The sequence below is a fragment of the Halichoerus grypus genome, chromosome 2 (genome assembly GCF_964656455.1).
Source record: "Halichoerus grypus chromosome 2, mHalGry1.hap1.1, whole genome shotgun sequence".
NCBI lineage: Eukaryota > Metazoa > Chordata > Mammalia > Carnivora > Phocidae > Halichoerus > Halichoerus grypus.
This window is the reverse complement of record NC_135713.1, coordinates 78,274,865-78,296,566: the sequence shown is the minus strand read 5'-3', so window position 1 is coordinate 78,296,566 and position 21,702 is coordinate 78,274,865. Positions and strand designations below refer to the sequence as shown.

At 38.3% G+C, this 21,702-nt stretch overlaps 1 long non-coding RNA gene across 4 annotated transcripts in view; it reads right to left on the bottom strand.

The window, feature by feature from the left end:
* Nucleotides 1-21,702, bottom strand: part of LOC118543906 (uncharacterized) — a 34,140-nt gene that overhangs the window by 7,683 nt on the left and 4,755 nt on the right. For all 4 annotated transcript variants that reach the window (XR_013445683.1, XR_013445682.1, XR_013445684.1 and 1 more), the window contains exon 3: nucleotides 19,762-19,903. This is a non-coding gene — a long non-coding RNA (uncharacterized LOC118543906). The remainder of the gene's footprint in view (nucleotides 1-19,761; nucleotides 19,904-21,702) is intronic.

The window sequence follows — 21,702 nt, the reverse complement described above, 5'->3', positions numbered from 1 at the left end:
GTGATTTTATCCAAGAGATGGGCATTCAGAAATGGCATGGGTGAAGAGTACATTTGCTTAAACAAGAGTCCCACCTAACATACTGATTGCCCAGTAATTGGGTACAAAAATGGATTCCCTAGATTAAGCCAAGCTCTCCAATCTCTCTGGAAAACATGCTGACTGATCGATCTCACAGCAAACTTAGGTCCTGGTGTGCCAGTGAGCTGTGTGCCCCCAGTTGAGGCAAATGCTGGCCAGGAGTCCCTTGTGTTTGTTCCCAACCTGTTAATGTCAACTGTGTCCTTGATGTAGTTACTCAGGTTAAAGAAGTGTGATGAAATAATGGGTGGTAAAAAGAAGTTGTTGTTGCATCTGTGAAGATCAAGCTGATTATTTGGGAAAGTCTCGATAAAGTTGAATAGAATTGGGTGTGTATACAACAACTGGGAAAGACTGAGAAAAAATATAAAAATATGGAAAGGTGCTGTGTTTAGATTGTTTCACAAATATCCCTACAGTCTTCCTCTTAAATGAGCAATGTGTAAAAATTAAATAATCTGAGGAAATTATTTCCAGGTCCTTTCCAAATGTGTCATTTTGTGATTTTTTTACACATAAAAATATATCATCTTCATAAAAATGGACAGGATTTGTAAAATGCATTTAGTCTCTGAAAATGTGCTATATGTAACAGATAACTTTATACATACAAAGGAAGAATGATGCTACAAATATCTTAGGTTTTAGGTTTCTTAATGTAAATACTCTTGTATACTGCTTGAATTGAATTCGTGATTCCTTTAGGCTAATAAGCTTCCAAACCAATAAATACTTTGACAGAAGCTAAAACTATTGATTGCATTATTCAATCTGCAGATGGTGACATTTTTAGGATTGCATTTGTCCAATTGACAATCTCTTTATGTTCCATGATGCTTCTCTAAAAAACGGGACCCTAAGCTTCAAGAGTACATGTTCATTCCTGTGTGTTTTGATCACATAAATATTCCTTAATAAGTGGTTTTGGAAGTGTTGATTTGTTTACTGATATCAAAATGGTGAATTTGGGAAAGGGAGTTTCTCAGATTTAAAAAAAATTTGAAACCACTCTTCCAGAGAATACCTAAGGCCCTTCCATTTCTAACCTTCTACAGTTCCATTTTTCACGCAAGGACTGCAAGCTCTCCTTTCTCTAAACCATATTTTACAAGATGGAAAATATATAAATATTTTAAGAAATATGTACTCCATTATAAAGTCAATTCAAAATATTGGTTCACTGAAGTACTACTATATGCAGAGCACTACATTAGGGCCTGAGAAGACATCACAATAAAAAGAATTATGTCACATGGCTCCTGACCTCACCTTGCTTAAGAAAACAACATACAAATTCAATGACCGGATTTTCTTTTTCCAGTTTCAACCCTTTATGTGTCTTCTGTGTTTCCTGTCCAGATATCTCTGTGTTTGTATTTGCAAACAAAGGAGAACACTCCCAACATTAACTTGAAATCTTGAGGATAGCTCCACAGAAGGAATAAAGCGTTGCCCTAAGTTGTTAGTAGCTTTGGATTTTTGGTTCCTCAGGAATTCAACTACATCTACAATTAAAGTGAGGTTTGATAAAAAAAATGTTTTTGATGATCTCACAGTCACAAGAATCTTCTTCAATAAATCCATTTTCTTTTTGCTAGAATACATGTGTAGTTTGTCAACACGTTTTAACTCATGGGTTTGCAGTCAACAGGCTGGGTTCCTCTTCCAGCTCTGCCATTTTCTATTTCTAAGAGTCCGTTCAGCTCTCTAACCGGGGTTTTGTAATCTGTAGAATGGAAATAAGCATGCCAACCATAAAGAGTGCTGTGCAGAGTGAGCACATCATTAATGTTCATTCTTTCTTTCATTTCAATGCAGTTATCAGACCACATCCAATTTGAGGAATTTTAAATTAGTTGCTAAGCTGTGACATGATAAGAGGAGTCTTGGGTTGGATGAATATAAACTTTCACTGAGCCAGAACTTTCACATTTGGCCCGGTTAACAGTAAAATGAACTACCTGAAGAAGAAAAGGAAAGACTTGGGAACATAATCAAAATAAAATTAATTGACATCAGCGGTAGCTGCAATTTGCTGACACTCTTTAGTGAACAACATGGAAACAGACTTGGGGAGGTGATCACTGGAAGTGTTTGATGCTGTATGAAGGAATAGTTGTGTTTTTTTTTAATTATTTCACTGTTATTACTAAATCATTGCTATGTCGTGTTTAACCCATACTGTATAAATCATCTGATGAAGATTCATTTCTATCTAATTTTTTGTTATGAGATACAAATGTTGACAACCCCAAGAAATACAAGATGATAATTACCTAGTAATAGGCATTTTTTTTCAGACCTACTAAATCAAGACCTGATTCAGGGAGTATAAATTTACATTTTAAAGAAAGACCCCAGGGGCACCGGGGTGGCTCAGTCAGTTAAGTGGCTATCTTCAGCTTGGGTCATGATCCCGGGGTCCTTCCTGGGATCGAGCCCCGTGTTGGGCTCCCTGCTCAGCAGGAAGTCGGCTTCTCCCTCTCCCTCTGCCCCCCCAACCCCGCACTTGTGTGCTCTCTCTCTCTCAAAAAATAAAATCTTTAAAAAAAAATAAAGAAGGACCCCATATGACTCTTAAGCACACAACCAGTTTAGAACCAGTAGAAATAGGGCTTTTTATTTTAGTAGTTACTGTATGTTGAACCCTTCCAGTCTTAAGGAATACTACAGGGCTGTTAGGGGTATACTGGTTGTTGAAAAGATTGCTTTGGTATCAGTGAAAAATATATCACTATGACATTTTGGCTTGAGGTAAAATTACGACATTGCGTATTGAGAAAGGTGAAGCCCTTCCATTGACTGACCCAGGAGGTTCAAGGATAATTGGAGTCGCCAAGTAGGTTATGACACATGCCATTTTGGAACTGCTTGAGGCTTGCTGAGTGATTCTGGCCACATGATGGGGTCCTCGGGGACCTGTTAAATTCCCTGAGGATATGGGGGATTGGACACTGTCCCATTAAGTGCAGGAGTCTGTACAGGGATCTTGAAAAACACAAATGAAAGCTAGATAGAAGCTTAAATGCTGCTCTTGAATACCAATCCTGTGGTCAGAATTTCCCATCAAATGTCATTTAACAACAACAATAAAATAGAATATCCCTAAGTAGAGAAAATTTATTTGTATGGAATAATGTAAAGGAATACCAGATGCTTTAAAAATTTAACGCTGATTATTTTGTTATTTATTATCTCTTTGTGTATGATTTTAAAGTCTAAGTTTACAGTGTGTTTTTCCTATATAACCGTGTTTTAAACTGCACTATGAGAACTAAATTCAGCCGTAGAAACATGAATAAATACTTCAAAAGCTGCAGTAGCAAAGGCTCACAAGTAAGGAAGGCCCATCTTAATTATTAGTTACCACAAATCTCAATAGGTAGGTCAGAGACTCCGCAAGGAGTAATCAGGTCTCTGGGAACATACAAGGACTACCTAAGGGACACCCAGGCAGACAGGAGGCTCCAAAGTAATCAGTTTCCAGAGCCTCAACTACATACGTACCCTATCTAAACATGATCTGAGAACACCCCTGGGGTTAGGGGTGATACAGGATCTCTTTTCCACCTTTGCTTTAACTTCACCAAAAAAAAAAAAAAAAAAAAAAAAGGCCAACCTCAACCTCTCTCCATGGCTAATCTTACTATAAAGCAGCAATCCCTGGGTTGAGAAAACCTCCATGATGTAAATAGAGGGAAAGGTGAACTATTTTTGTTGACACTGAGAAAGTGAAAGCCTCTAAAGATTAGGTAACGAATCCTTTTTCATTTCAAAATGATTTCCAAATCTTTGCTTTCAATAAAATTAAAGCAAAGTCTAACTACTAGATAATTAAAAATACTTCTGATACATTGCTAGGTGATTTTTGGCATCTAAATGGCAAGGAGTTCAAATAATTGAGTGACATTACCAGAACAAAACTCATTACATTCTCCACTAATAACTTATGTGAACAAAGTTTTTCAGCACTTATGTAAAAATAATTCAAAATGGGAATAAAATTGACGCTGAATCCTGACTCATTCTAGTAATAGTCACACACAGATGCATTGCCTGAAAAATAAGACTCGTTCATCTCCTTAATAGATGCATAATGTTAAATAATTTAGTCATCAAGACTTGTAATGTATTTTTGTTGTTTTGATCAATGGTGTACCGATTATGATTATAATGATAGTGCAAACCAGAAGATTTTTAAAATACTTAAGCCTTATGGTCAGGAAATTAAATTTTCATTTATATTTCCATTTATATGCATAGTTTTGTTTCAGGAAATCATGGTAGGGTAAAGCTTTTCATTCACAAAATATATTATATTAGTTTAAAAATCTGGGAGGAAGTTAAGTGGTAAGGAAGGAGAAATTTCCAACTATTTAAAAAGAACATGTTCATCTTTTTAGTATAAATATGATAAGTATCAAATCTTTATGACATTCATATTCCACTGGACATATTTTAAAATGTAATATAAGAATTTTAAATGTCAATATTTACAACATGCCAAAATTTACATCATTTGTAACCATTAAAACTAAGTATTTTAGATGTTTAAAATTTAGGTATAGATTTAAATTTTTTAAATGTTAAAAGATATATAGTGTTTCAAAATTATTTTATAGGACACAGCAGCAAAACAGTTAAAGCCTCCTGGTAGGCCAGTAGTCATCTGCAGCTGTCTGCAAATGTCTGGATCTACAAATATACACATGTCTAGATGGTAAATGGGTTGCCACAACTGCAGAAGTTAAGGTCCCAGTCCAGCCAGAGGCTTAGACTGAGTAAGTCTGAGGTGGACCAATTCCTGAGATGGATCAGGCAGCCCTTGGGAATTTTCCAATGCCAGGAATCCTAGAATTACAATTTAAGAAACACACTTTGATCTAGGCTTCCTTTCTTTTTAGTTTTGAGAAACATGGTGGCTAGATGTGTACATTTATCAATACATATGTTAGTAATAGTCACTGCCTTGCAATTTAAATTCTTAAATTTGTGTGACAACGTTGCCCACTGTATTACTTCCTCACTGCTGTCCATTTATTTCCTCCCGAAGTCCATCCATGACAAGAGCATGGAGCCACCTAAGAAGCTATAAAAACTGCTGAGGTCCCTCTCCTGCCCTCCACCTGAACAGTCATTCATTCATTTATTCCTTCATTCATGGCCTCAGGTGGGGCCTGAGGACCTGAAGAAGAATCAGACAAGATCCTTGTCCTCAAGGAGTGATCAGTCAAGGGACTGATTCAGCCATGTGAACCAATCATTTTAATACATTGGGTAAACATCAGAACAGAGAAAAGAATGACAGCCTTTGGGAAACAAGTAATAAGCAGCAAACTCTGCCTTCAAGAGTTGGACAGGTTTCCAAGAGGAAGTTAGAGATCTAAGTTTGAGCCTAAAACAGCAACATGGGAGGAGAATTGAGCAAATCACTAGCCATAACACACACACACATGCACATGCGTGCACACACACGCATACACGTGTCCACACATACACATGCATGTGCACCCGTGCATGCATGCACACACACAAACCTATTTGCACTGCAATTCTTACACCAACTATCTGGAATATGTGCAGAATTCATAGGTTAAGGGCATAGCTTCCCACAGAACAGCCCTCACTTCAGACATTAGTCACAAGTTTGGGGCTTCCCCCATCACCCACACTTCTGACCAGCTGGCTACAAATTCAGGGGTTCCCACGACACTGTCAGGTTTGATAATGTACTAAAGAAACTCATGGGGGGCACCTGGGTGGCTCAGTCAGTTAAGTGTCTGCCTTCAGCTCAGGTCATGATCCCAGGGTCCTGGGATCGAGCCCTGCATTTTATTACTGAGGTATCATCGAACCATCGGCTAAAGTGACAGAAGTCAATCTGCAGCCCACTTCCTTCCTCAGAGGTCAGGCTGATATCATGTGGCTCTAAGCCCCAAGTCTCTAATGACATGGTTGTTTTTTCTGGTGTGAAGCCCTTTATCTCATTAGCATAAACTCAGTCCTAGTTACTCAAGAAATTCCATGGATTTAGAGGTTATCCCTCAGGAACCAGGGACAAAAACTGGCCAAATTCCTTATTATATGACATTATTCTTAAAACGCTTCCATTACCTTCAGGATATATATCAACATGGTCTAGATGGCCCTGGTCATTTTCCAGCCTTCTTCATCAGTCTTATATTCCCCGTCACTCCCTGCCCAAAAGAAACACTGGGCGTAACAAAACTCCAGTAAAAACTTGGGGTGTAGAGGAGATGGTGAGCTTTCTGGTCAGTGATATGTATCAAGATGCCACGATAGTGAAATGTCCTGAGGGCACAGATGCATTCACGTTAGAACCCTCTCAAACCTTGCCCGTGCGTTTCTTCATTTGGCTGTTCTTCCTGGTTTTCATCCTTTACAATAAAACTGTCATTTTAAGTACAGTGCTCTTCCTGAGTTCCATGAGTTATTGTAGCATATTATCAAACCTGAGAGTATCTTGGGAAGCACTGCATTTGTAGCCTAACACAGTACCTTGCATATAATACTTGCTCAATTAATAATTGCTGCCTGAAAGAAAGAATGGAATCAATAAATGAGTAAGGGCTGCTCGTAAGTGTTCTTTAAGAACTCTTTCCAATCATGAAAACTCCCTGATCTGCACCATCTTTCTCAAAACTTTTGACTTTGACTTATTAACCCCAACAGGGTACCCGACACATCACTGCCAAGCTCCTAAAGCCATCTCTCTTCAGTTATCAGCCCCAAATTACACTCTTTCTTCTTCTCCAGAGGGCGAGGCTATCCCTGACCTTGGACATGTCAACTGCTTTATTTTCACTCTTTCTTCCTTTTCCACGATGAATCAGGGTCCCCTGCACAGTCTGTAACATAATATAAAATTTAAGTCTGCCACATATTATAGTGTAAAGGTCTACAGATAATAGTTCTGATTTAGCAGCAAGGGACAAATATGTAAAGATTTCACTGAAGTTTCTCCTAAGACCCTTAATGATGTCAATTTATAATCTCCATTTTTCTCAATCCTGGTTGCATACTGGAATTATATGGGGTGGCTTTTTATTTTTTAAATTGAGATATAATTGACATGTAACATCGGATTAGATTAGGGGCATAACATAATGGTTTGATGCATGTATGTATTGTGAAATGATCACCACCATAAGTTTAGTTAACATCCATCACCGCATATAATTACAATTTTTTTTCTTGTGATGAACACTTTTAAGATCTACTCTTTTAGTCACTGTCAGACACACAAAACAGTATTGTTAACTATAGTCACCTCATTGGTGACTGCATTTTATTGGTGCTTTTAAAACATACTGATACTCAGTTAAAGCAGAATCTCTGCCTGATGGCGCCCAAGCATGGGGCTATTTTTAAAGGTCCCAAGAGATTATGAGGTGCAGTCAGCTGTGACCCACTGGGGTAGCTGCAGCATCCATCCGAGTCATAGCTGGGTACATACATTTGCTCCCACCAAGAGCACATGTCCTATCTCCTAATTTCCTAATTGCTTAATCCTGGTAAATATGCAAATATATTATCTGAAAAAGGGACAGTAACTGAAGAAAGCCCTTGGGTTGCTGCCCTACTTCATAAAAATCCCCTTCTCTGAGGGCACCATTGATGCTCTGTATATTCTAACCCTGTGCTCCCGGCCATACATGAGAAATGGACACCTCAACCAAGTTATTCCAACAATCTCTCTTTAAAATTTGAAGTTTGGAACAAAGTTAGAGCTGATTGACAGTAAGCTAGTAATGCTGTTTGTAGCTTTTGATTTCATTGGTGTTAATACATTGTGGCCAATTTCAAGCTACTAATATACTATCATTTGGTTTGCAAAACTCCTGAAAATATAACAACTGGTTCTCCCAGGCCACTTTGAGCCAGCTCCAACACACCCATGGAGCTGAGTCATCTTAACGTCAGCCCCTCAGATAAGATTCAAGGACACTTCCTGCTCTGTTCCCTGAATTTCCCAGGGCTAAGTGATGCAGCTCTTAAATTCTCAGAGACATTCCTGTCATTCATCTTCCTTCCAGTAAATACCTTTTTTACTTTGTGGCTTAAGCTATTCACAACCAGTTTTTCCTACAACCCTAAAATAATGGGGCCACTCTTCCGTATGTTACCATTTTAGTTTGGGTAAGTTTATCAGTTGTTCAGAGAGAAGTAGGTAACAGGGCAGAAGAGTTCCAGTGAAGGAAAGGTGAGTGAGCAACTGCCGGTAGCATGCGGGCTCCGTGTGCTTGTCGGGAGACAATGACAGAGAGGGTCACAGGGGGAGTAGAGGACAGGGGAGTGCTCAAAACAGACCTTATTTTCAGAATTCTCTGCCCAGCATGGCTTCTGACACTCTCTACCTCCTTCGGAAAGAATTTATCAAATGTCTTAAAAGGGCTATTGATCCAAACGCTATGGAAGCTAGGGTTGTTTATTTACAAGTACTCATCTTCTGTAGAAGAAGGCAAGATACTACAGCTTTGAGGAGTAGGGAAGAGAGGCAGAGAAAAGAGAGAGAACACATGGGGCAGGGGCACCTGCGGGGGCCCGGTTGGTTAAGCGTCCTACTCTTGTTTCCAGTTCAGGTTATGATGTCAGGGTTCTGAGCGTGAGCCCTGCGTCTGGCTCCGTACTCAGCACGGAGTCAGCTTGTCCCTCTGTTCCTCCCCCTGCTCACTCTCTCTTTCTTTATCTCTCTCTGTCTCTAAAATAAATAAATAAAATCTTTTTGAAAAATGGGGTAAAGACAATTATGTCCGTCTCTTCCCAAATACACAGGGGTGCTAAGGCATTCTATTCCTCAAAGTTTACAAACTTGTGTACAGAATGGCATATATATTGAATATGACAATCTATGTTACTAGGAAGAAAACGAAGCTCTAGTGCCAATAATGTATAATAGTTAAACTGGGAATAGAAAAATCAATAAAAATAAGGATGTCAGGGTAAAGCAACATTAATTACAGTCATTTATTCAAACTTCTCACCATTCAGGCTTCATTATATTGCAAATTATTAATTATATGCACATCAGGAAATATATTACCTATAAACTTCGTTCTTTTATTTGACTAATTTATCCTTATAATACTTATAATACTTAACCTACATACTTTAGGCTGATGTGACAGGTTTGTTTATTCAAATTTTTAAAAATTATCAGAACCTTTGCTCATATTCCGACATTCTCTGTGTGACCTTGGGGTATTCACTTGGTCCTTCCAGTCTTCCCTTTCCTCAAATGAAAATGACAATTAAATTAGATCATGCCTAAGATCCACTGTAGCTCTAATAGTCATGAATCTAAGTATATTTGGACATGCACAATTTCATGTATGTGCAGAGAGTAAGAAATTATGTAAATACATGATTTAAAATCTGATTTCTTCATTTAGGGGGGAGGACAATTATTCTAATTTTCTGAATATTGAGAATGAAAGGAGTGGAGGCTCCCAATGGAGCTATTCTATAAAAGATAAAATAAAATCTTCTGATTTTTTTTTCTTTGAAGACCACATATTTTAAAATGTTCTTGGTAATAAAAGCCTAGCAAACAATCAGGGCATAATTTAACTCCTGGAAGAATCCACTCTTGATACATATTAGATAATAAAACAGAAAGGTAATAGAACGGTCACAGACATGCTTATGGAGATGTTTATATCAGTGTTCTAACTCAGTCATAAAAACCAGAAAGCAAGGAAGATCTCCAGGAACTCCAAAGAGTTCCAAAGCTACCCAGGAATTATACTATGCTTTCCTGGTCCAGTGGTTCTTAAATGTGGGTGTTTGTCAATTGGGAAATGTGACACATACAAAGGCCTAGGATCTGTCCTACTTCAGTAGCCTGGCCCTCTGTATTGCTTTATTTGGTTTTGACACATACCAAAGGTTGAGAACACTGCCCTGATCTATTTGCTCTTCCCCTCTCCTTGACCAGTGGTTCTCAAAGTTTTCTGCACATTAGAATGACCTGAGGGACTTTTAAAAATCCTGACACCTAGTCTTGGGGAAGGTGGCAGAGTAGGAGGGTCCTACACTTACCTCATCCCACAAATGCACCTAGATAACACTCACATCAGTGTATATAATCCAGAAAATGACCCAAAGACTGGCAGAACAGATTTTCCAAAATTAAATGTAGAGAAGAGGTCATATCAAAGAGGGTAGGAAGGGCAGAGACACAGTTGAGAGTCAAAGTGAGCCGCAACACTGTCCACAGGAGGGAGGGATGCCAAGGGCTTAAAGAGGTGAGAGGACCAGACCCCACACCAGGCACATAAGGTACAGAGGACCCCACTGAGAAGAAGAATCCCCATTACAGCTGGCTTTGAAAACCAGAGGGTCCTAACTTTGCAAGTTCTTACAGTCGGTGGGGCTTAACACATGAAATTTTAAAAATCAGCAGGCTTGGATCTGGGAAGCTAAAGGGCAATAGGAACTGCCCTTAAAGAGTGAGCATAACAAAGAGCCCTGCTGAGATATAGCATAGAAGTAGCAGTTTGGAAAACACCCGGGGAAGGAGATTTATTTACTAATCTCAAAGTATATGCTGCAGAGGCATGGATCTTTGAGAGACTTCCCCAAGAACAAAAGAGCTGGCAAGAGCTATTTTCCTCTCCTGCCTGCCAGCCTACATACATGGAAACCAGCGCAGCATGAACACTTTCCACCTCCTTGTTGATAGAACTACCCTGCCCCTGCATTCTCTTGTGGAAACACCCTCTCCATCCCAGCCTCGGCAGATGTTTTCCCGGGTAGCTGCAAGTCCCCATCTCACATCGAACCTGTGCAGACCTTGCTGGCAGCGTGCACCCGGCCAGCCACTGTGTTCTCCTGTGGACCTACCCCACTAACAACAGTTAGAGGTTGGCAGGAATCCTTCCAAAGAAGTGCCACAAGCCTGGCAGTGTGCAAGCAGCACCAACAAGGGCCAGCACCACTCCAAAGCGACTCCCTGAGGAGAGGGGAAGATAACCACACACACCAGTCAGACAGTGACCCCAGCAGTAGGCTGGGGGCTGACATCTGATCTAACTGCAGGACCTGCCCACCAACAAAAGCTTCTCAGGGGACAACACAGACAAAGTGGTCGGCAGTTCAGTGCTACTGCAGTTTTGGCAAATGCCTGGTCTGACTCAACTCAAGCCCTAGGCAGCCCCAGACTGGCCCACTAACAACACAGGGACCAAACAGTGCTCACAATAGGCAAAGAGAGCCATTGCAGACAACCAGACTGAAGGCAAATGCGACTCAGTCACAACAGTAGGGCACACGCAATACACATTGGAGACACCCCTGATGTGCCAGGTTCTGGTGAACAGGGGACATTGTACTGCAGGGCACTACAAGACCTCTTCTTCATAAGACCACTATTTTCAAGAGCAGGAGACAGAGCTGACTTTCTTAACATGTAGAAACAGACACAGAGAGTTAGACAAAATGAGGAGACAGAGGAATTGTCCCAGAGAACAAGACAAAAATCACAGCAAAAGAGCTAAATGAAGCAGAGATAAGAAATATGTTCTATAGAGAATATAAATTAATGATTATAAAGATACTCACTAGACTTGAGAAAAGAGTGGCAGACCTCAGTGACACCCTTAACAAAGAGACAGAAAACATAAAAAAAATCAGAGATGAAGAACTCAATAACTGAAATTAAAAATATACTACAGCAGGGGCCCCTAGGTGGCTTAGTCAGTTAAGTGTCTGCCTTTGGCTCAGGTCAGGATCTCAGGGTCCTGAGATCAAGCCCCATGTCAGGCTCCCTGCTCAGTGAGGAGTCTGCTTCTCCCTCTCTCTCTGCCCCTACCCCCTGCTCATGCTCTTTCTCTCCCTCTTTCTCTCAAATAAATAAATAAAATCTTTAAAAAAAAATACACTACAGCAAATAAATAGTAGACTAGAAGAAACAGAAGAATGGATCAGTAACCTGGAGGACAGAGTAATGGAAAGCGATCAAGCTGAGTAGGAGAGAGAAAAAAGAAGAAGAAAAAGTGAAAAAGGATTAAGGAAACTCAGTGACAACACCAAGTATAATAACATTCTCATTATAGGAATGCCAGAAGGAAGAGAGAAAAGGGGACAAAAAATGTATTTGAAGAAATAATAGCTGAAAAATTCCCAAATCTGAGGAAGGAAATACAAATCCAGATCCAGGAGACAAAAAGAGTTCCCAAGAAAACCAACACAAGGAGGTCCACACCAAGACACATAGTAATTAAAATGGCAAAAAGTAGTGATAAAGAGAGAATAGTAAAAGCAGCAAGGGAAAAGAAAGCAGTTACACACAAGGGGAAACCCTATAACGCTACCAGCTAATTTGTCAGCAGAAATTTTGCAGGCTAGAAGAGAGTGGCATGATATATACCACTCCATTATATATTTCAGGTTTATATGGAATATTCTCCAGAAAAGATCACATATTATGTCACAAAACAAGTCTCAACAAATTCAGAAAGATAGAAGTCATACCATGCATCTTTTCTGACCACAATGCTATGGAACTAGAAATCAACCATAAGAAAATATCTGGAAAGAACACAAATATATGGAGGTTAAATAACATGCTACAAAACAATGAATGATTGTTCAAGAAATCAAAGAATAAATAGAAACAAGAAATCAAAGAATAAATAGAAAAATACATGGAGACAAATGAAAATGAAAACAGAATGGTCCAAAATCTTTGGAATGTAGCAAAAGTTGTTCTAAGAGGGAGTTTATAGCAATACAGGCCTATTTCAAGAAGCAAGAAATATCTCAAATAAACAACCTAATCTTACACCTAAAGGAGCTAGAAAAAGAAGAACAAACAAAACCCATACTGGTAGAAGGAAGGAAATAATAAAGATGAAATCAGAAATGAACAAAATAGGAACTAAAAAAAAAAAAAAAAAGAACAGATCAATGAAACCAGAAGGTGGTTTTTTAGGAAAGATCAACAAAATTGATAAACCTTTAGCCAGACTCACAAAAAAAAAAAAAAAAAAAAAGAGAGAGAGAGAGGACTCAAAACAAAATCAGAAATGAAAGAGGAGTAATAACAACAAACACCACAGAAATACAAACAATTATAAGGGAATATTATGAAAAATTATATGCCAACAAATTGGACAACCTAGAAGAAATGGATAAATTCCTAGAAACATACAACCTTCCCAAACTGAATCAGGAATCAGGAAGAAAGAGAAAATTTAAACAGACTGATTGCCAGCAATGAAATTGAATCAAAAAACTCCCAACAAACAAAAGTTCAGATCCAGATGTCTTCACAGGTGACGTCTACCAAACATTTAAAGAAGGGTGCGGAGTGCCTGAGTGAGTCAGTTGGTTGAGCGTCCGACTCTTGGTTTCGGCTCACGTCATGATCTCAGGGTTATGAGATGGTCATGAGCAGGTCCATGCTCAGCGAGGAGTCTGCTTGAGATTCTCTCTCTCCCTCTCCTGCCCCTCTCTCTACTCACATGCTCTCTCTCTCTCAAATACATCTTTAAAAAAAATAAAAAAGAATTCATGTCTATTCTTCTCAAACTCTTCCAAAAAATAGAAGAGGAAGGAAAGCTTCCAAATTTATTCTATGAGGCCAGCATTACCCTGATACCAAAACCAGTTAAAGACACTAAAATAAAAAAGAGCGCACGCGAGAGAGAACTATAGGCCAATATCTCAGATGAACATAGGGTAAAAATCCTCAACAAAATATTAGCCAATTGAATACAATATATTAAAAAAAATCATTCACCATGATCAAGTGGGATTTATTCCTGGGATGCCAAGGTGATTCAGTATTTACAAATCAATCAATGTTATACATCACATCAATAAGAGAAAGGATAAAAACCATACGATCATATCAATAGAAGCAGAAAGAGTATTGGACAAAGTACATCTATTCATGATAAAAACCTTGAGTAAAGTAGGTTTAGAGGGAACATACTTCAACATAATAAAGTTCATTTATGAAAAACCCATAGCTTAACATCATACTAAATGGTGAAAAACTGAAATATTTCCCCCTAAGATCAGGAGCAAGACAAAGATGTGCACTATCATCACTTTTATTCAACATAGTACCAGGACTTCTAGCAATCAGACAACAAAAAGAAATAAAAGGCATCAAAATTGGTGAGGAAAAAATAAAATTTTCACTATTTGCAGATGACATAATACTATGTATATAAAACACAAAAACTCTACCAAAAAATTACTTGAACTAATAAATGAATTTAGTAAAGTTGCAGGATACAAAATCATTGTGCAGAAATCCATTGCATTCCTATACACAAATAACGAAGTAGTAAAAAGAGAAAACAGTTCCATTTACAATTGTACCAAAATTAATAAAATGCCTAAGAATAAACTTAAGCAAGGAGGTGAAAGACCCATACTTTGAAAATTATAAAACATTGATGAAAGAAATTTAAGATGACACAACAAATGGAAAGATATTCCATGCTCATGGGTTGGAAGAACAAATATTGTTAAAATGTCCATACTACTCCAAGTAATCTACGACTGAATGGAATCCTTATCAAAATGCCAATAGCATTTTTCACATAATTAGAACAAATAATCTTAAAATTTTTATGGAACCACAAAGGACTCCTAATAGCCAAAGCAGTCTTGAAAAAGATCACAACTGGAGGTATAGCAATATGAGATTTCAAGATATACTACAAAGCTGTAGTAATCAGAACAATATGGTACTGGTGCAAAAATAAACACATAGATCATTAGAACAGAATAGAGAGCCAGAAATAAACTCACAATTATACGGTCAATTAATCTTTGACAAAGCAGGAAAAAATATGCATTGGGAAAAAGATAATCTTTTCAACAAGTAGTTTTGGGAAAACTGGACAGCTACACACAAAAGAATGAAATTGGACCACTTTGTTACACCATACACAAAAATTGATTCAAAATGGATTAAGGACCTAAATGTGAGACCTGAAACCATAAAAATCCTTGAAGAGAGCACAGGCAGTAATTTCTCTGACGTTGGCCACAGCAACATTTTTCTACATATGTCTCCTGAGCAAGGGAAACAAAAGCAAAAATAAACTATTGGGACTATATCGAAATATAAAGCTTCTTTGCAGTAAGGAAATAATCCGCAAAACTAAAAGGCAACCTATGGAATGGGAAAAGATATTTGTAAATGACACATGTGATAAAGGGTTAGTATCTAAAATATATAAAGAACTTCTACAACTCAAAACCAAAAAACAATCCAATTAAAAAAATGGGCAGAAGACATTGAACAGACATTTCTCCAAAGAGGATATGCAGACAGTCAACAGACATATGAAAAGATGCCCAACATCACTCATCTTTAGGGAAATGCAAATCAAAATTACCATGAGTTATTACCTCACACCTGTCAGAATGGCTAAAATCAAAATCACAAGAAACAACAAGTGTTGGTGAGACTGTGGAGAAAAAGGAACCCTCTTGCACTGTTGGTGGGAATGCAAATTAGTGCAGCCACCTTGGAAAAGAGTATGGAGATGCCTCAAAAAATTGAAAAAAGGATTACCATATGATCTATTAATCCCACTACTGAGTATTTACTCAAGAATACAAAAATACTAATTCAAAAAGATATATTTACCTTTATGTTTATGGCAGCATTATTTACAATTGCCAAATTGTGGATGCAACTGAAGTGTCCATTGACAGATGAATGGATAAAGAAGTGCTATATATACATATACAATGGAATATTACTCAGCCATAAAAAAGAATGAAATCTTGGCATTTGCAACCACATGTATGGATCTAGAGGGTATAATGCTAAGTGAAATAAGTCACTCAGAGAAAGACAAATACTATTTGATTTCACTTATATTTGGAATTTAAGAAACAGAACAAAGGAACCATGAAAAAAAGAGATAAACCAAAAACCAGACTTTTAATTATAGAGAATAAACTGATGGTTACCAGAGGGTAGGTGGATGGGGGGATGGATGAAATAGATAAAGGGAAGTACACTTATCTTGAAGAACACTAAGTAATGTATAGAATTGATGAATCATTATACTGGACACCTGAAACCAATAAAACACTGTATGTTAATTATACTGGAATTAAAATTTTAAAAATCCTGACACCGAGGCCAGACTCTATACCAAACGAATCAGAATCTCCACAAGGAGCTAGACATCAGTATCTTTTATAACTCCGAAGTTGATTACAATATGCTGCCCACTTTGAGAACTCATGTCCTCTACCAGTTCTTCTTAAACTTTAATGTGCATGTGAATTTCCTAGGAATCTTGTTAATATGCAGATTCTGATTTAGTAGATCTGGGATGGGACATGAAATTCTACATTTCCAACAAGCTCCCAAGTGATCCCATTGCTGCTGGTCCAGGATCACAACCTAAGGAGTGAAGTGGTGGATGACAATTTTATATTTTGTTCTCTTTCCCAAACTCCCACATCCTCTTCCCTACCCAGACAATGAGAAAATGAATTGAAATTCAAAATTCAGAAACGGAGAAGCAATGGTAAAAGGATTAATTGATTTGGAGAGTGCTACCGCTGATGTAAATAAATTTTTTAAAAAGGAACAAATGACGAATTTAAGTTCCTATTTGGACTCTATAATCAGCTGGTCATTGGAATGGCATAATGAGAGTCCAGGAAAATGCCACTTAAAATTTAAGTCCACGTGAGACAAATCTTTTTTAAAATGTGCTAGACAAAGATAATCTGAAAGCCCATATTTGTAAGTAAGAAGAGTTGAGAGAAATAAATGGATGCTAAAATATTGCTTATGAGAAACTTTTCCTGATGACACCTTCCTATTGTAATAAAGAACTCAAATTGGAGAAAGGGTTCCTAAGAACTCTTTAAGATAATTTTGTGATTACTATATATTATAACATTGCAATAGACTTTCCCTCAATCTATCTAAATAAACTTTTACTTGCTTGGACAATAATAAGAAATTAAATAAGATTGATTTCCATTAAATCTTGATTTTTATTTTTTATTTATTTTTATTTTTAAAAATTTTTAAAAATATTTTATTGATTTATTTGAGAGAGAGACAAAGAGAGCACAAGCAGGGGGGAGGGGCAGAGGGAGAGGGGAGGGACAAGCAGATTCCCCACTGAGTTGGGAGCCTGATATGGGGCTTGATCCTAGGACCCTGAGATCATGACCTTAGCCAAAGTCAGATGCTTAACAAACTGAGCCACCAAGTGCCCCTCTCTTGGAGATTTATACTGCGTTATTAGCATGTTACTAAAGGGTCTCTTACTAAAGTCTCTTGCAAAAAATAAAAACACAAAATTAAGCTACTCAACTCTCTCTAGGCTGCTGCTTTCCTAACCTATTATTCCACAGAAAACTCCCCATCATCCACCTGTCTACCTGCCCCTACCCCAGCACCACACATTAGCATCCCATGGTGCCTATTTTGTAAAATGCTCTTTTAGAGTCACAGGCCTAATAATAGAGCTTGAGGGGGTCAGAAAACATCTTGGCCTGCTCAATTTCTTTCACTTTCTTTCTACTCCCTCAAAAATATCTATTTTAATATATAAATCGCATCCATGAAAATTATTTCTGATAAGAAAGGCTTTCAGGTAATTAAAAACCCATAATTAAATTATGGTCTATATTTAATTAATGCTTTATAGTAATTAAAATTTTCTTCTAACCGAAGGCATGACTTTGAGATTTGATTATCTGAAAGTAATTTTTTAAGCAATAATCCTGTCTCTGTTGAAGCATGATTTTGAGAAGCTGGGTGAACTTCATCAGACTGCGCCGTGACTTACATTGTGTGTCTCCTTTCACTGATGAAGAAGGAGCACGGATACCAGCATCTGCAAATTCATTCGGTTATGAGCTAAACACTGAGACAAAAGTCTAGTGCCCTCTGCATGCTTAGGACACAGACCAGTGGTTGGCATGGTCTCCTACTACAGTTAAACTGGACCGCTTGATGGATAGATAATGTCAAACATTTTTTCGGTGCTGTTTTCTTTGGTTTCTGTCTTTTCTCCACCTCATTCCTGTAGGTCTGTGTCCAAACAACTTGCAGACATGCCACAGCAGACCTACACACTGAGGCTGACTTCGCTTGACGTCGTCAGTCCAGGACAGGGAGTGCAATATCTGTTTCCTGGCAATCCTCCTCTAGAGCCCTGGGCCTGGAGCAGTTACAATGACAGGCCTCTCCAGCCCTGAAGCAGCAGATGCAGAGTCAGGAGGAGCCAAAGAACACAACTGGGTACCTTATGCTGGGGCCAGGAGCACATGATTGCCCGGGCTGAAGATGGCAATGAAATACTAACCTTTTCCCAGGAAAGCGGAGACATGGGAAAAAGGACAAGAGCCAGAGGAAATACCAAAGAGGAGAAAGCCAGGAAGAGTGAAGGAGACCAACGGCAAGGACAGCACAGATAAAAATTGTGGCATACAAGACAAGCAGCAAGTCCTCTGACAGCTGAGGAGAGAAAAAGCAATCGACTTAGAGCAGTTCTGTTATGTGGAAAGGGGGACAAACAGCCTCCGAGGCCTCAAAAGTGTACCAATGAAAACATTCACTTATGTATTCATTCATTCATTCATTCATTCGTTATTCAGTTGTTCATTCATCCAACAAACAGTGAGTTCTCTCTGTGGGAATCCTAAACTTGGTTTTCTTCCAGACTCTCACTTCTTCTATTCCAATAGACCAAGGCTCTTAGATTCTCTGACGTGCTGCAACAAAGAGAGTGTCACTACATTTTTATGGCCCTATATACTCAGGAGCATGACGTCTGGCACAGATAACCCAGATGAACAACATTATTTTTATGAGAAAGGAGTGACAGTAAGGATGAATGCCGACCGAAGACAAGATTGCTATCTCTAACCTCCCCAATCTGTGTGTACCATAAAGCCCCATCCCCATCACAGATAGAAAATAAACCCTGAACAAGAAAAGCAGAACCCCAAAATTCTCTAAGAAAACCATGCTTTGACTCCTGAATTTCTAAATTGGGTGGATTTGAGACTCAAGAAGTCTGTTCAAGTAAGTCAGTTGTAGGAAAAAAAAAATACAATTTTTGCATATCTAGATCTGTGGTTCAAGAAACGTATGTTCCTGAGTTTGTTTGGAAATAAATATTGAAAAAAACGCATTCCCAGAATTTTCTAGTTAAAATTTTATGACAAGTTATAGGACCTCTATTTAATAACAACAAAAATGGTATTATGTTCCCATAAATATAATTTACTGCTTTCCTGCTTTTGAAAAAATAACTTATTTTAGATGCAGAGGCTCATATTCAAGTCTGACAATTAAAATAGATTTTGCAAAAAACCATATTACAATCCCATAGTTTTAAATTTAGTTTTACAATGCTCAGATGGTAATGTGAATAGAATTGGTAACTCAATTACTTTTCAAATAAGTACCTTGATGAATATATTCATTTTCTCCTGACAGGGAATTATTATTGCCTTAAATTTAATCTTAGTTCTGCACACGCTGCAGGGATTTTCATGGCTAAACTGTTTTAAATTATCTTGTGATTCATCTACCTTGAAATATGAATGCACTCTACCCACAATAAGGCAGAATAATATGTAGTAGACGGTAGATTAATTTAAATTTGATTTTGTAGAAATATTTTATTAAAAGATTTCTCTTACGTGGCTAAAAATCATGCCCCTTGATTCACTTCACGGGAAGAGCTGGGAGACGGAGCTGAGCTGGTAGTATGTGCTGGTCGTATGTTCACTCACTGAGCAAATACAGAGTTAAGCAGATAAAGGATGAAGGCCAGAAGTTCTGCTAAAATGAAGAAGAAGAGCAAATCAGTCTTCAGGTCTAGAAGATACTGAGGAAGGAAAGGCCAGTCTGTATTCTCTAAGGACAGGACTGGGGCCCCTGGTTCTGGGGGAGATGTTGTTTGTTCTCTGCTCTGGTTGGCAATAACCTGTGGACAGAAGGTAGGGGAGAACAGAATCTAGACCGTAGCAGAAATAGATCAGAAATCTATCTGCAGGTAAATCTGACCATATGAGTCCAATACAAAAAGACTGCGCTTGCCTTAGCCTCACACATATTAAGAATATGTACACTATCAAGTTCCAAAAAATGATTCCAAAAGTCAGTACCAATGCTGTGTATACTTTTCTCTAGTTAAACATGGTACAGATGGACAAATGCCAAGAACTGGAAGGTATAAAGGCACCTGTTGGGTAAGGAGGGCAACTATTATCAACTTAATTTGGCCCAGTGGACCCATTTTCCTCCCGCAAGGGATTGGATAATCTCAGTTGTATTCATTCACATTGTAAACCAGGGAACAAACTTGGAAGGGCAAAGTTCCTTTCCCACATGGGCCAGTGGCAGATGTAAATTCGAAACTCACAGTGAAATGCGGCTTTGGAAAAATGGTTTTCTCCATGCAGTGCTTTATAATTTGTTTTGTGGGGGGCGCCGGGGTGGCTCAGTCACTTGAGCGTCCAAGTCTTGGTTTCGGCTCAGGTCATGATCTCAGGATCGTGGGACTGAGCCCCACGTGGGGCTCCGCACTCATCATGGAGTCTGCTTGAGATTCTCTCTTTCTCCCTCTCCCTCCCCCTCTGCATCTCCCCCTACTCACTTTCTCTCTCTCTCTCTCAAATAAATAAATCTTTAAAAATTTTGTTTTATGAGCAGAGTGCCTAAGGTAACAGAAGATAGCGTTACAAGTTTGAAGTCCAATCAACCTCGAAGTACTTAAAAGTTCTAGGAAAAGATAGCTTTCCTGCAGGTTAGAAAGGTAAGCAAAGTCACGCAGACTCTTACTAGTGTTAGCAATTGCATTTGTGCCCAAAGGGGAGGAAGCATTCACTTAGAAAGAACAGTAAAAGACGGGTTTTGGAAGGACATTATCTCATTGGAGGAAATCTGTAATCACTGCCGTTTTTTACCCCATCTTGAGTTAAATAATCCTGCTCTCTTACCTCGGAGCAGTCTTGAATACACACACAAATACAGATGTGTTCCCAGAGTTAATTACTTAATCTTCTTAACATTTACTTTTCTCACCGATAAAATGGGAATAATAGTATCAACCTCCTAAGTCTATTGTGAGAACGAATGAGATGATCCTGCGATGCATTTAGCATACTGGCCATCTAGAAGGTAGTCAAGGTCAATAAAAGATTGTAGTCATTGATGCAAATTAGTACTGTGTATTTTTTCAATAGATACCCCAAGTATGTAAACAGATATTGATGAAGTAGTCGACAGCCCATAATTTTACTAGGATTTATAAACAAATCAAATTAAGCAGATATATGGACTCAAATCAGTGAAGGCCAATGTTGTGAAAGATCCCCGAACACTCTCGGTTTTTATTTTCATCTTTTTTGTTCAAGTGACAAATATAGGCATTTACAATAGCACCTCTACGTGTTCCTGAAAAACTTTGCATTTGCAAAAATTGCACACTAAAAATAACAGGGTCTATAGGGGAAAAATAGCATTAAGGGCAGAGTAGTCAAAACCAATGCAACTTTGAAATCAACGCCCGAAACAAAACCAATTAAAATCCTAATAGGAGGGATGCCTGGGTGGCTTGGTCGGTTAAGCATCTGCCT